This window comes from Apteryx mantelli, chromosome 1, assembly GCF_036417845.1.
Source record: "Apteryx mantelli isolate bAptMan1 chromosome 1, bAptMan1.hap1, whole genome shotgun sequence".
Lineage (NCBI taxonomy): Eukaryota > Metazoa > Chordata > Aves > Apterygiformes > Apterygidae > Apteryx > Apteryx mantelli.
The window spans coordinates 80,553,887-80,569,468 of NC_089978.1; positions in this window are offsets into that span (position 1 = coordinate 80,553,887).

A 15,582-nucleotide genomic window follows, 5' to 3' on the forward strand; every position below is an offset into this window, starting at 1 on the left:
TATGAGCGTGACAACATGAAGCTTTTTGCATATGAAAGTTACTGAACTGTAACTGCGCAGGCCTCAAACCTTCCTCTTTCTGATTAATTAAAGCCTTCTAATTTCTTTGCTAATCTATCGGTTGGAAGATTGCTCTAGAAGCCACTGCAACCATCAAATCTTCTGTAGCAGATGTCTATTTTTTCACAAATTCAGGTTCTTATCCCTCTGTCATTTGATTAAGTGCTCTGCTTTTTGCTTTTTATCTTTATTTCTGAGAATATCAAGGGAGTATTGACAACCTTCAGCTCCCTCCCCAGGTTCCTGAGTTCTTCTGTGAACTATGCAACAAACTCAGAATTTCATTTGTGTTTACAAAAGGGTCCTTCTCCTTGCTGATATTTTGCTGTACCTTCCTGAAAGGGAGATAAGATTGTTTCTTTTCTTTAAAACATAGCCACAAGGGGCTTTACACAAGTGTTGTTCATTTTGAAATCCTAGCCGGTAGGTTAATCACAGATGTGTGTTTTATTTATATTCCTTTTCTGCCTGAATATTCAAGGTCACACCTTTAACATGTAGGCTTTGAAAACTGTTTAGAAGCAGGGAAGAGGAAGGACAGTCTAAACACATCTGAAGCTTGCCTACATCCTATTCCTCGTGCAAAGACTGTCTGTCTTCTTTGGCCAAATGGTCTTCTGGAGTTCTGAGATTTACCTGATTTAACTGTTGATTCAAAATTATTTCCTATGGTAAGGAAGTCCTTCCTCACAGGTTCTTATACCTTATTTTCTGCAAATATATTTCTTAGCATTAGATAATGATTCAATACTTCTAGCTATTTAGCTATGTACAGCTTGAAGAAGCACCCTCTTCATTGTGCACCGAGCCTGTGCTCTTAATTTTCATTTGCTGAAATTGTCTGTTATCTTACCCAAGCAGATCGAAGAGGGTAGTTGTTTCAGACATGACTCTGCAATTGTACTAAAATATAACACAGAAATTAATGTCCTGGTGATTGCTAATGAAAAAATACCACCTAATATTTCTTCCTGTGAAATGTTAAAAAAACAGTGTTTCAGAAAATAAACTACTATTTCTATTGTGATGTTATAATTTAGAGAATGTAAGTAATATGCATTTCTGAAACCTTAAAACAGTGAGGACCAACAGTTCATGTTCACACCTTTTAAAAGAACAAAACCAATAGTTATCATTATTTTAATTTAGGAATGCCAAACAAAACATATTATATGTTTCTGTTTATGTTAAGTGTCATGCACATCATTTAATGGTTTGGAGAGAAACATTTTTTTGTTTCTTTTTTTTTGTTTCACTAAAAGGGGTCAGCCTTAAAACCCTGATTCTGGTTAGTCATCACTAAGTCTATAGACAGCGACAGGCTCTAAATTAGATATTACCATTTATAGAAAAGAAGTCGGATCCATAGTTGCTTATTCACTCAAAATGTCAGCTCAGTTTTCCCCAGCAGTCAAAAAGGCAAGAGAGTGAGAAAAGTCATTAGAAAAGGAACTGAAAACAAAGCAGAACACAACTTTGGGCTGCTAACTATAGTTGGTAAGCCCATACCTTGAATATTATGTGCAGCTCTGGCCACTCAGTCTCAAACAGCAAATTTTGTAATTAGGAAGGCACTCAGAAATCATCAAGGATGACAAGAGGTATTCTCTGCAGGTGAATACTTTTAAAATCAGGAGTTAGACTAAATATTCTAGGAATCAAACTTCCTAACTGAAGAGCCCAAGAGCCACAGAAGTCTACAGATCACGAGAGTATACAGAAACTGAACAAGAAATAATTATTCTCAGAACAGAGCAACAGGAAAAACTTTGCAAAGGGTAGCAAATTTCAAGACAGCAAAAAAAATAAAGTAATTTTTTATACAGAGGATAATGCATTGAGAGAGATGTATACAGAGAATCAGTGCATTGTGTATTGCATTGATACAGTATACCAAAGGCAACAAAAGATGTTAGAAAAATTAATTGAGAATACCTATTGCTGGACATCATGTTTAAACATAATAGTCTAGATGTAGCCTCCAGCTTAGAAGGCTTCAAACTGCTGATTCACAGAAGTTGAGTAGTATAATAGGATTACTCTTATCACTTCTGTTTCTTGCACACAAGCATTTCTTACTAATCACTCTCAGAAACATAATGCCAGGCTGATTAGTCCTATGATCAGATCTACCCAGTTACTCTTAAATGCTCATAGCATAATGGGTCATTACCTTAACCTGGCCTGAATTTCTACTTATTCCAATAGTCATGAACTTGGGTGGTACAGGTTAGTTAGATCGTATGAAGCTCCTTTTCCTAGAAAAGAAACTCAAAATGAGATTATCCTGAACTGATGAGAAAAGCGATTTTAAGTTCTTCTTTCACCTTTTTTCCCTTAAAAAAATAAAATGTATTTAAATTAGAGAAGAAAAATAAAATAAGAAGCAACAATTTCTTCCTGGAGTAGGTGCGTCTGTATTTCCTAGTGGGACATATTCTGTACATTCAGTGGTAGATAACTCATTTTCCAGTAAGTGTCTCTAAGCTTTGAGCCTTCATGCTGGTAGAGAAGTATAAGGAGATTTTGATAGGCAATACATTCAATCATTGCAAACAGCAGCTAATACTGCACACGGAGCAATACAGGATATTTAGACTGCAGAAATGATTATGATATCCAATGGACAGCAACATTCATATTGCATTCACACTGAGATGTTAAACTTCAAATGGAGAAGGAGATAGATTTCATATTGTGGACTATTGGAAAAAAATCAGATAACTATCTGGCAAGGCTCCTTAAAATGCAGTAGATGCATTATTTTCTGTAAAATCATGCATTATTCATACAATTGATCACAGTCATAATTTTAAATGGATTTATTCCATTTACTTTCATATTGCAAGCAGGAAAACAAGAACAGTTACAAAAGGCTATTTTCTTTTAAGCAAATGTGTGAACTTAGTGGATTTAGTTACTTAATTTGCTAGCAACTGTACAAGATATAGCAGACACTAGTAACAATGAGAAGGCTTGCACTAAGCTGTTATAGCCTGCCATTGCATCAGTAACATCATGAACAGCAGCAATCTGAGAAAGTGTCTTACATTCTTACAAAACATAGACATTCTTTCCTGAGAGAATGCTTTGCTGACTTAACTTTCAGATAGTCTTAAGTAAATCTGTCCTTAAGAACTGAAGGGTGTAGGTGGCTAACCTCTCTTCTTGAAATCTGTGTGTTATGATCAAATGGCATGTTTGCTCATGTCTCAGTGAAGAGTCTAAATAAATCTTTAAAAGTTGTGCTTTTGAAAGGGTCACATAATCACCTTTCTGTAGAGGATATCTGTAGAAAATATTTGGTCTTATCCAGACATAAGGTCTATGACTAATCTATCAGAGGAAGAAAAGGGTAAGACTAGGCACTAAAATATTTACAGAAAAAAGAGAACACCAAATTTTGTATCAGTTGCTCTTGAATGTCCATGAGAAAGAAGTGTATAAAGCAGAAGTAATCCGTGCCCATGCATTTTCAGAGAAAAGCTTCATATTCCAACCTATGATATCACCAGTAACATCAGGAGGTTTGGACGGTTTTTAAAGACTGAATGACAAGGAACATGCTGGACATGTTTGTATACACAGCTCCCCTGATGCATCTGTAACATGCAGAAGTATTCATAAATCATATTCTTAATTCTAGTGGTACAGCTCACGAGGACACCTCTCCGTAGGCTGATCTGAGCTGTTGTGATGATTACAGTCCAGAAACCTGAAACTGTCATAACATATAACAGATAAATCTTCTTTCCTTTTTTACAAGGATATATTAGTTGTGCTGCATGGCTGGATCAGATTCATCCAAATGATTTACTCTTTAGATCAGCCTCAAAGGTTTGTCTCTTTAGTAAGGAAAGAGAAATATTATCTGAGGGCTCACTTGCGGGGTGAATGTCTTATGTTCCCCCATGCTCTGTTGCACTGCAAAGTTTGAGATAGATTTGCAGGATCCTGTGGAAAGAAGCCTGTGATTAAGAAGGAATAGAGTCTGATGGCTCCCTCAAGAAATCACCATTAGGGCTCAAAAGCAACATCAGGTGCTTGAAACTTGAAATAGATATACTTGGTAGTTAATATTCATCTGAAAAAAAATAATGTTGCCATTGAAGACCATACCTTAACGTACTTTTTGGAGATGGGGAATGTCTATACCACTTTTAGAGCAGGACCTTCCTCACATATTTTACTATAGCAACCGTCAATTTAATGAAAGAAGTGGGAAGAATTACTTCTTTGTATTGGAGGGGAAGCTGTTATGAAACAAGATTAAATTACAGATCATCAAACCACCATAGCCAAATGAAATTGGATAACGGGCTTTGTTTGGGTTTTTCACTTTAAACACAGTAATATCTTATACAGTTTGCATTCATTATATCTATATATTTTCAAATGACTAAATGCTAGGGATAGTCCATTTTTACATGGAAGGAATTTGATATGAAGGAGATGCAGAAGGTGAGACCTTTTAAAAGAAGAATTGCTATGCATCTGGTATTTGCATTTCCTATTAACCTTCACTTACACAAACAGAAAGCCTGCTTCAAAATGGTGAAAGGCTCAGTTCAATTTGCCTCTTTATAAAATTTAATTTAACCAAAAACCTGCAAGTGAGCAGAAGCTGAACTGAAGTCTATTGCTGATTGGTTTAATGTGGTGAACCTGAAATTGATGTTGACATTTTTCCAGCCTGGAGAAATCACTACACTGCATCTCTTAATTGGCTACCCAAGCCTTTTTCCTCTCTCTCACACAGCAGTAAGATTGTGCTTGCAGCTGCAGGAATCTCTTATTGTAAATACTTACATGGACAAACCAATGGAGCAGACGAAGGACTCCCTGTCCTGTCTAATGCAGTTAGTCTTTTAGATTGCTGTGAGACTTTGCAAAAATTCTTGGTAGCCTTCTCCATTGTGTGAGAGTGTGAAGTATGACATTATTAGCTTAATATATCAGCTTGGAAAATGTATTAGGCATTACTGTACAGTCACAGTAGTATCTACTAGATTGAGCCAGTTTTATTAACAGTGTCAACCATAACAACATTAAAAAGCATGCAGAACCAAATTCAGTTATCAGCAGTTTATGGGAGGTTTGCAATCATACTAGGGTTTTTTTTCCCCCCTAAAAGGTTTGCATTTATAATTTTTCATAAATATGACCTGATTCTTTTGTTGGTTTCACACGGTCTCTGTTAGAACCTATTTATTTTTACATAGAGTGCCTTTGTCTGATGACAGCTTCTACAGTCACTGTCAGATGATATTGGGAAATGCAGCAGATATTTTTTAGTACATTTTTTCCTTAATCTTGTAAATAAATCCATTTCTGTCTGAAAATTCAAATAAAAATCACAGTCACCTGCTGTAGAGACTGTCAATAATGTCATTAACAATGTATAGAAATGATGTACTCAGGTTACACATTTGGGAACTGTCCCTAGGTAGAAATCTAACTTGAGAGTTTTTCCTGTTATTGTTTCTCAATATAGTCATGTGATTCCCTTCCAACAACAGCACCAAAAATCAACAAAGCAAAACAAAAAACACTAATTCCTTCCAACACAAGCCTTGCTTTCTGGAAATGAAAATCTAGATAGCTTTGTGATAGGTGTACTAACTCAAGCACACATGCCTAACTGTATCATTACTTGTGTGAATGTCCACTTCCACTGTGTAACTCATTTGGAGGAACATTTTAAGTTTAATCCCAAACTGTGGGGGGGGTTTTGCAAAAACACAGATTGATTTTTGAAAACTATTACTTCCTAAATTTTAATTTGCAAAAGTGGCAAACTTTGGAAAACTGTATCAGGCAGCAGAGTCCTAGTGAATTTTCACTTGTCAGCATAAACAGTTTGCTTACAGTAGGAATTTTTGTCATAAAATATGAGGTTTAGTGCTTCAAAATTCTTTTACTTAATAAAATAAGAAGTGGACTTATTGCTTTAAGGGTTCAAGAGTCAAACTATATTTTTTTCTTTGTGTCTGAATTTCTTTAACTTTCCTTGGCAGCACTTTTTGTTCAGAGCTCTTCAGAAATTTACATTGTTTTGCAACCTCTTAGAAATAGGATTTGGGAATTTTTAGCAGTTTGCCAAAGAAGATGCATAATCTCCCAAGTCTGCGGAAAGCCCAAGCACCTCTCTAAATGTTCAGCAATTTCCTCATCTCAGTTATCCCTTCTCTCCCTTTGGTTCCCTTTGCCTATCCCTGCTTCACATTTTTGAAAGAACTTTATGACCACAGAGTCACTCAGCTGAGAGAAATGCAATCAACAGGAAAGACGTGGTGATTTTGATAAGTGAGATGAGGAGGCTAGCAGCCACAATTAAACAACCTAATTTGGTCTGTTCGAAGTGACCAAAAAGTATGTGCCTGGCCTTAGCAAAGTGATGCAGACCACTTAGACACCGAAGAGAGGGCATTCAAAGCACCTGTGCAGAAAGCCTAGCTGGGTGTAGGCAATTCACTGTTTGCTAAACATGGACCCAGCCATTGAGACTGAGCCATGAGGAAATTCCAGCATTCCTGAAGAAGAGCAGAGTAGCAGTAAATCGCTGTCACTACTCTGAATATCCCACACCCCTCTTTTAGGATGAAGATACTAAATCAAGGTAGTGTATATTTCTAAAAACCTGTTATGAGCGAACTCATGAGCTTGAAACAGGAATCTTGGTAAGAGAAACAGAAAACTTGGTAAGAGAGTGCTATTATGCAAGAGGTCAAGCTAGAGGAAAATAACAGTCACCCTTATGATTTTTAATCTAATAATCCATGCAAGAAGCGTATGAAGCTAATGTTACAAATTCTGTTGTTTAGCTGGTAAAGAAGAATGCAAGATAAACACTCCATAACACAGAGTTTGGTCATTTCTTTATGATAGCTATTTGAATTGTTGTCTCACATTCTGTCTTTTTTGTCAGCAAATTCAATCTCTTCCACAGTCTTCCAGGAAAATTTTAGGAAGGTCCTACAAAAAGTGTAAGGAAGCCTCCAGTGTTTTTAATCTATTTGATATCTATTTCACACCCTTTCAATAAGTAAGCTGTGAAAACCATTGACCTAAAAGTGAGCTATATACACTTGACTTGGACTATGTTAACAAGGCACAGCTCAATGACTTTGTCAAGAATATTTTTATTTGTCTTACCATAAACAATCACTTCAGTTAAAGTCCTCCATTTATAATTGTTTTATATATATATATAATATGCATATATACATGCATATATAAATATATTTATATATATATAAAAAAATAAAACGCTCACACAGTCTTTTGTTGCAGTCTGCATTTTTTGCTCAATTCAAACTAGACTAGAAGAATAATAAAATTAAAATATTTATAAGCTGTTCTGACTCTCATAGCTTGCACTTCCTTGGAGCTCAATTTCTGTATTGTTAGATACAAAGGTTTATTTCTGTATGTGTTAATAAAAATCACTTTTGGTTTCCTAGCTGATCTTCGACTTAATTTAGGACTTAATGTACATTTTCATACAAATAACTGTTACCATTTTATATGGGTGATGTGGAAGGGGAGATAAAAGAGGAGTCTTTCAGAGTTCAGAACTGGAACAGGAGGGAGATGTGAAACACAAAGGCAATTGGCAAGGATGCAATCATTATTGCAGTTTCTCATTCTGGGAGATATGCATCTGTCAGATGGGGATGAATACTTTATGAACCTTTAGAAGCTAAATGCAACTGGAATGGGGTGCTGTTCTTAAAACAAAAATCCTGGAAATAAAACCCCAAACTGAACACTCCAAATGGCTTATTCCTCCTTCCCTTGAAGGTTTAAACCATAGGTCTTGCATTTATGCCATTCAGCTAAGCAGAGCAGGGCTCATGAAAGACCTTCAAAGTTCTTCACATTTTATTATGTTCTTAGTTTCAAAACCATCCCAACTCTTCTCAGGCCAAAGGTATCTAAGATAAATTTTCCAAAAATGTTTGAGAGAGATATTAAAAAAAAAACAAAAAAAAACATTGCTTTTTGTTGAAAGTAATTCCAAGAATGAAAAATGATAATCCTTACACATATTGTTTGTTACAAATAGTCTACCCTAATTTAAATAACTCTTTTTTACTTGTGAGGATTTAGGCATTTTAGACTATACATTCATCAGCAGGCTTCTCATAGCCCATATTCAAAGGAAAAACTCATCAGCTTCTAACACTTACAACTACCTCATCTACTGAGTATATCATGGCAGGGACTATGCTATGATTATTCTGATGAATCTGTATAAAAATGCCTCTGTGGACTGAAACTCTTAATTGTAGACAATGGAAAAAATAAAATGACCTTCTTCTGATACCAGGCACCAAGTGGATTTTATTGTGATTTTTCATGTTGAGATGACATAGTAAGACCATTGATGTTTCATTAATACCAAAGAATTCTCAGGCATGATGTCAGAAGAAGTTTCTTTAAAGTATAAAAGGATTTTTTTTTAGCATTAGCATTGCTTAGCTTCAGGTCTGGTACATTGACAGCAAATATTTCTTCCTGCTGAATTTTTAAAATAATAATAACAAAATATAATAATAAGTGTAAGTGTAATAATAACAAAACAAAGAACAGACCTCTGCAGAGCTTTAAAGTGAAAGGCAAGAATCTTGCCTTTCATTTTAAAGCTTTTTATTCACCAGTGCAACTGAGAAATCTATCGATATTTTAATGAGTTTGAGGCAGGAGGACAGATCAATATCAATACCAAAGGCTGAGGTTCAGTTCTACCACACTTTCAATTTCTCAGTTCAATATATCCAGACCTGATGAATTTACAAATCTGGCCTGGAATTATTGTAAATAAAAGAATTCTTTGTGAGACAGCCTTTTCAGACTTTTCATAAACTCGGAAAAGCATCTCTTGTTGTTCTTTGGTGTCATATGTCAAATGCCTCTATGTTTCTTAAATTGATTATCCTCACTTTCCTGAACATTACAAAGGGTCACTTCAATTTGAAATGTAATTCAAAGTTTGAATTATGTTCCTTTTAGTTCAAATTGGTTTAGAAGCTGTTCTTGAAAACAGGGGAATCACAGAGTAAATATGAGATAGAGATGTCAACACACAACTTATCAAGTTGCCAACTTTCTGTACATACGATGTTTTCGTAGTTCTTGATTGTTTGAAAGAATACAGTTTTTATGTTAAATTTTGTGCCAAATATATATCTGCTGGCTTTCTGTAATTTAAGTCCACCGTAGACAAATACAAATTCATTGAATATAGGTTGCCAATACATTTAGTAATTCCCGATATGAAAGTGACAAAGCATGTAGCAAATTGCATGGTTTAAATGAAACTTTTGTTTGAATTACATGGCACAATAAATTTGCTATGATGTCAACACACTAGCACTTTTTAATGAAAATGACGACTTGGAGTTCACTGTTCTAGCTTCATTTAAAAGTAAGGAGCTATTCTCTAGTCTTTGTAGTTGCAAAAGACATTTTGAAAAAACTTAAATTAAGAATAACCAGTGAACGATGTCCGTCAGTTTTTACCAGGGACATTAAACCCTGGCTATTAAAACCTTATCTCTTCCCACACCTCAGTACTTCAACTGCTTTGATATGCAATATTAATTTATCTTGGGTTCTGCAGGTTCAAATGTAAATATTTCAAACCTCAAATTTTCCTGATATAAACAAACATTTTTTTTCCTGCTTCATCCTCTTCACCTTTTAAAATTTAACTAAGGTTAAGGTTTTATGAAAAGTCTGAATTTATCTGCCAGTGAGCTACTGGCAGAAGACGCCATCAGTGCTCATCTTGCTATGAACTGAAGCAGTTCAAGGACATAAGGCAGCATAAGCTGACATCGCAGTAAAGAGTCAATAGTTTGCTGAATGTTTAGTTCTCTGAATCACTTCAGAATCAGACAGATGTCAATGCTGGCACAAGGAAGAGGGTAAGAAAGACCAGGGTAAGGAGTGCAGAGAAGAAGAGTCAGAGGGATTGTCTCATTCAGCAATCACATGTGATTCTATCAGCACAGCTCTGTGGCAAATCACAATAGGTTGATAAGTCCTACTTGGAAAATTAGTATCTCTCCAAGGTTAATTAAAGAGAGCTAGACTTCTACAGAATGATTCAGATCTTAGGCAATCACCTCTGAATGTGCCTATCTCTTTCTTTACAGAGCAAGACTACCACATGAGGCTCCTCAATTTAGTGCTTAAGGTTGGGAAGAAGGGAACAAGACCTTTCTTCAAAGCTCAGCTTGTGACTTTCTAAATGTTTTACTATTTACATTCTTTCTTTCCTGACACATTTATTTAGTATGCAGAAATTAGGGTTAGTCTGACACAGATTCACTGTTAAATGAACATAATTTTCCCTGTCTTATCTGGAGAGAAAAATAATAAAAGTTTAGTGTTTCTTCAAAATTGCCATTAAAATCAAAATAATGTTCATGACAACAGGAAATTTTGCCTTCACTAGAATGTTATAATCTCTTCCCTTTAACAAATAGTACAATCTAAATAAAGGGCTTAAGGTTCAAGATTTAATTCTTGCACTTTGTTCACCAATTAAAAGAGAATTGCAAAAAAGATACTGTGGCATATGTCAAAATTAAACATGCATTTTACAATAGCAGTTTTGCTCCTGATTCTTTCTTATAATGATTCTGATCAAAGCAAAAGTAGGAGTGAAAATTGTCTTTAAATAGAGATGCCTAACCTTTAGCACAGACAACTTGCAACTTCTTAAATCAAATCAAATCTTTATGCAACTAGAAAATTAATTATAGCACTATGTTTTTATGGATATGAAACCTAGTGGCAGTGCTGTGTTGCATAATAAGGCAATCTTAAGACTAACTTATACACAGGCATCTTTTTCATCACAGATGTTTTATGCCTGTGGAGATAAGTGCGTTGACAACCGTATTCTGCTCTAAAAGCTTTGAAATTAGAGCCACTAGCAGACAACTTTAATGGCTCTGGGATAGTTTCATGATCATCCCAGATAACAAAAAGTAAATGCATAGTGCCAAAATAACATATGCTTTTCATATTGGAAAGTAATTCTATTCTGCTATATATGCACACTATATTTATTTGTTGGAAGAGACTTCTTGTAAGCTCTGTTTCAAGAAGAGAACAGTTATATTTAATCATCATATGATTCCAGTTCCTCCTCCCTGTCTCACCTTGTGATTCTTATTCTAAAATCACAGTGCTTCCACTGAGATCTGCAGTCTCCTGTCAATGCTTGGTAGGTAGGTAATCAAGACAGGAGACAGTCTTGCAAACCGGACTTTGGAAGTGAAACATACTGGGGTGAAACACTGTGAGGTGAAACTGCCAAATACAGCAACAATATGGATCTGAGTCACAAACAGCATGTCACTAAAAGTCAGGCTGAGGGCAGACCAAGCTGCTCTTCTTTGCATATCACAGATGTTAGCTCACATGAATTCATTTAAAACTATTGAGAGAATTGGTTCCCTCCCCAGCCCCCAAAGCACACACAGCTTGTTAGAACTCCATCACATAATATTGTCAAAGCCAGGGACTTAGGAGGATTCAGAAGAGTTTGAAAAAGAATAAACGGACTTACTATAGTAAGTCTTAAGCAAAGTAGAAGTGTAGGAAAACATATAGAAGTCATTGTTTTAGAACATATGGAAATCACTAGTTACAGTCAGGTCAAAAGAAATACTGCCTACTGGTACCCTAGGGGTAATATCTCCTGTGGTGCACCTCCTGCAGAGCTTCGTGAACACAGTTCTGAAGCTGAAAGTCATTCCTGAACTTTGTGATCTATATCTACTGCTTATTCTATAGATGTTCCTGTAAACTCATTTTTGAGAAAGTAAGAAGAAAATAAAGATCTAAGATTTTCAGTTTAGCAAGTGTAAACCACAGATCTTTCTTTTTTCCTTTGCAATTACTTTGTCATTCACTCTTTCGTATTTCCCAATGAATATGTGCATAGTCCTGCTGCTTCTTGTGCAACCCAGGAACTATTTCCCATCTAGCAATCAAAAACCAGTTTCCCAAGAACAAATTGTTTTATGTAAAAATACTTCGCAAGTCACATATGTTTCAAATATTCTAATGTAAGTTTTACCAGGTTTCCTATGGGTAAGCTTCATGCTCATTTTCATGTCATATTAGGATATATCAAAGACTAAAGAAGACTGTTGTTGTTGATGTATGTAACACATGAGCGCTGGATATAAACTGAGAATTAATGTCTTGTTTCTCTTGAAAGTCTTCGAGAGAGTCTTGTTGACTCTCTGTCAGAGTTTCGATCAAATCCAGAACCAAGTCCCATTGAAATACCAACTAGCTACATCTATTCGCTCATGCAGACAATTTAATCTAAATCTTGTTTCATTTCCTTTCTCTAAAGATATTCAGTGTTCTTTAATAAAATGTCTTAGCTTTAGTTCCTTGCTGCTATACAATCTAAAGAGCTTTTAAGAGTGTAAATGACTCTCAGCAAGGCGCCTATTGATCATATGCCAAAACTACATGCTTCCATGTTTTATCAATGTCTGAATTATCCTTTACTTTCTTGTGTACTCTGAAACAATACAAGAGAATTCATGTGCCTACAGGCTTCATGTGCCTGCAGTAACATTTTCCAAATAGCTCATCTCAGCTGAAGTTGAAAAGTATGTCTTTTTTGTATGATGAAGAAGAGGAAGAATGTGGAGGATTTCTTCTATTGTGTAACTCCAAAAAAGTATGAGAGATTTGGGAACTGGGGGAAATTTTCTTCAAGCAAGAGAGAGAAGGCTACTAATGCTTTGTTGCATGTGAACTGTTCTTATGTGCAACTGTTTGTTTCTCCCAGTGCCCAGCAGTATCACAAACTACAAGGTGTATTTTTTTCTTTAATGTAGCAGATTACTCAAGCCGCTGAACCATAACATCATGAATTAAGCACTCTGTAGCAGGCTTTACATGTTACCAGAATCATCAGCTCCTTCCAATTACTGAACAATCCCTTCTTAAATTTCTTTTTTTAAAAAATCAGTTAATTCAAATAAATTGTTATTTTGAGCAACTTTTAAATCACTCTATAATTTTCCAGCTACAGTCCTTCATAGTCCTTGGACCAAAGTGCTGTGACAAGAATCACAACTTCTCTCCACCTCACCACCATACCTCCGAGTAACTGCAAATGCAATAGTAAATATCTTTCACCCAGGAATAAATTAAAATTTGTAACTTTCAAGGTCTGATTTTTCTCTTTAGAAATGTTATTCAGGGGCAACAGTAAACAGTAAAAAGAACTCTAGTAGAGATTCAGACAGAATCACAGAATCACAGAATCACTGAGGTTGGAAGGGACCTCTGGAGATCATCTAGTCCAACCCCCCCTGCTCAAGCAGGGTCACCTAGAGCACATTGCACAGGATTGCATCCAGGCGTGTTTTGAATATCTCCATAGAAGGAGACTCCACCACCTCTCTGGGCAACCTGTTCCAGTGCTCTGTCACCCTCACAGTGAAAAAGTATTTCCTCATGTTCAGATGGAATTGTCTGTGTTTCAGTTTGTGCCCATTGCCTCGCGTCCTGTCGCTGGGCACCACTGGAAAGAGTCTGGTCCCATCCTCTTGACACCCTCCCTTCAGATATTTGTGGACATTGATAAGATCCCCTCTCAGTCTTCTCCAGGCTGAGCAGGCCCAGCTCTCTCAGCCTTTCCTCATATGACAGATGCTCCAGTCCCCTAATCATCTTTGTAGCCCTTCGCTGGACTTGCTCCAGTAGTGCCACATCCCTCTTGTACTGGGGAGCCCAGAACTGGACACAGTACTCTAGATGTGGCCTCACCAGGGCTGAGTAGAGGGGGAGAATCACCTCCCTCCACCTGCTGGCAACACTCTTCCTGATGCAGCCCAGGATACCATTGGCCTTCTTGGCCACAAGGGCACATTGCTGCCTCATGCTTAACTTGGTGTCCACCAGCACTCCCAGGTCCTTCTCCGCAGAGCTGCTTTCCAGCAGGTCAACCCCCAACCTGTCCTGGTGCATGGGGTTATTCCTCCCCAGGTGCAGGACCCTGCACTTGCCTTTGTTGAACTTCATGAGGTTCCTCTCTGCCCACCTCTCCAGCCTGTCCAGGTCTCTCTGAATGGCAGCACAGCCCTCTGGCGTATCAGCCACTCCTCCCAGTTTTGTATCGTTGGCAAACTTGCTGAGGGTGCACTCTGTGCCTTCATCCAGGTCATTGATGAAGAAGTTGAACAAGACTGGACCCAGGACTGACCCCTGGGGGACACCGCTAGCTACAGGCCTCCAACTAGACTCTGCCCCGCTGATCACAACCCTCTGAGCTCTGCCATTCAGCCAGTTCTCTATCCACCTCACTGTCCACTCATCTAGCCCACACTTCCTGAGCTTGTCTGTGAGGATGTCACGGGAGACAGTGCCGAAAGCCCTGCTGAAGTCAAGGTAGACAACATCCACTGCTCTCCCCTCATCTACCCAGCCAGTCATTCCATCATAGAAGGCTATCAGATTGGTTAGGCATGATTTCCCCTTGGTGAAGCCATGCTGACTACTCCTGATCACCTTCTTTTCCTCCACATGCTTGGAGATGGCTTCCAGGATGAGCTGCTCCATCACCTTTCCAGGGATGGAGGTGAGGCTGACTGGCCTGTAGTTCCCTGGGTCCTCCTTCTTGCCCTTTTTGAAGACTGGGGTGACATTGGCTTTCTTCCGGTCCTCAGGCACCTCTCCTGTTCTCCATGACCTTTCAAAGATGGTGGAGAGTGGCTTAGCAATGATATCCGCCAGCTCCCTCAGCACTCGTGGGTGCATCCCATCAGGGCCCATGGATTTGTGGGTGTCAAGTTTGCTTAAATGATCTCTAACCCGCTCCTCCTCCACCAAGGGAACGTCTTCCTTCCTCCAGACTTTCTCTCTTGCCTCCAGGGTCTGGGGTTCCTGAGGGCTGGCCTGAGCAGTAAAGACTGAAGCAAAGAAGGCATTCAGTAACTCTGCCTTCTCTGCATCCTTCGTCACCAGGGCACCCACCCCATTCAGCAAAGGGCCCACATTTTCCCTAGTCTTCCTCTTGCTACTGATGTATTTGAAGAAGCCCTTCTTGTTGTCCTTGACATCTCTTGCCAGATTTAATTCCAAACGGGCCTTAGCCTTCCTCGTCACATCCCTGCATACTCTGACAACGTTCCTATATTCCTCCCAAGTGGCCTGTCCCCCTTTCCACTTTCTGTATACTTCCTTCTTCTGGTTGAGTTTTGCCAGGAGCTCCTTGCTTATCCATGCAGGTCTCCTACCTCCTTTGCTTGACTTCCTACTCATAGGGATGCACCGCTCTTGAGACAAAAATAAGTTTTCTTTTTTGGGTGCTTTGAGATAAACAAATAATCATATCTTTCCTTTTTTGTTACCTTCAGAGCAAAAGAAATAAAAATTGTAGAAGGCAATTCACACTGGTTATGTAAATCATATAAGATATGGATGCAATGCAGTCTAATGGAGTAACCCACTGACTCAAGACTCATGAAAAGG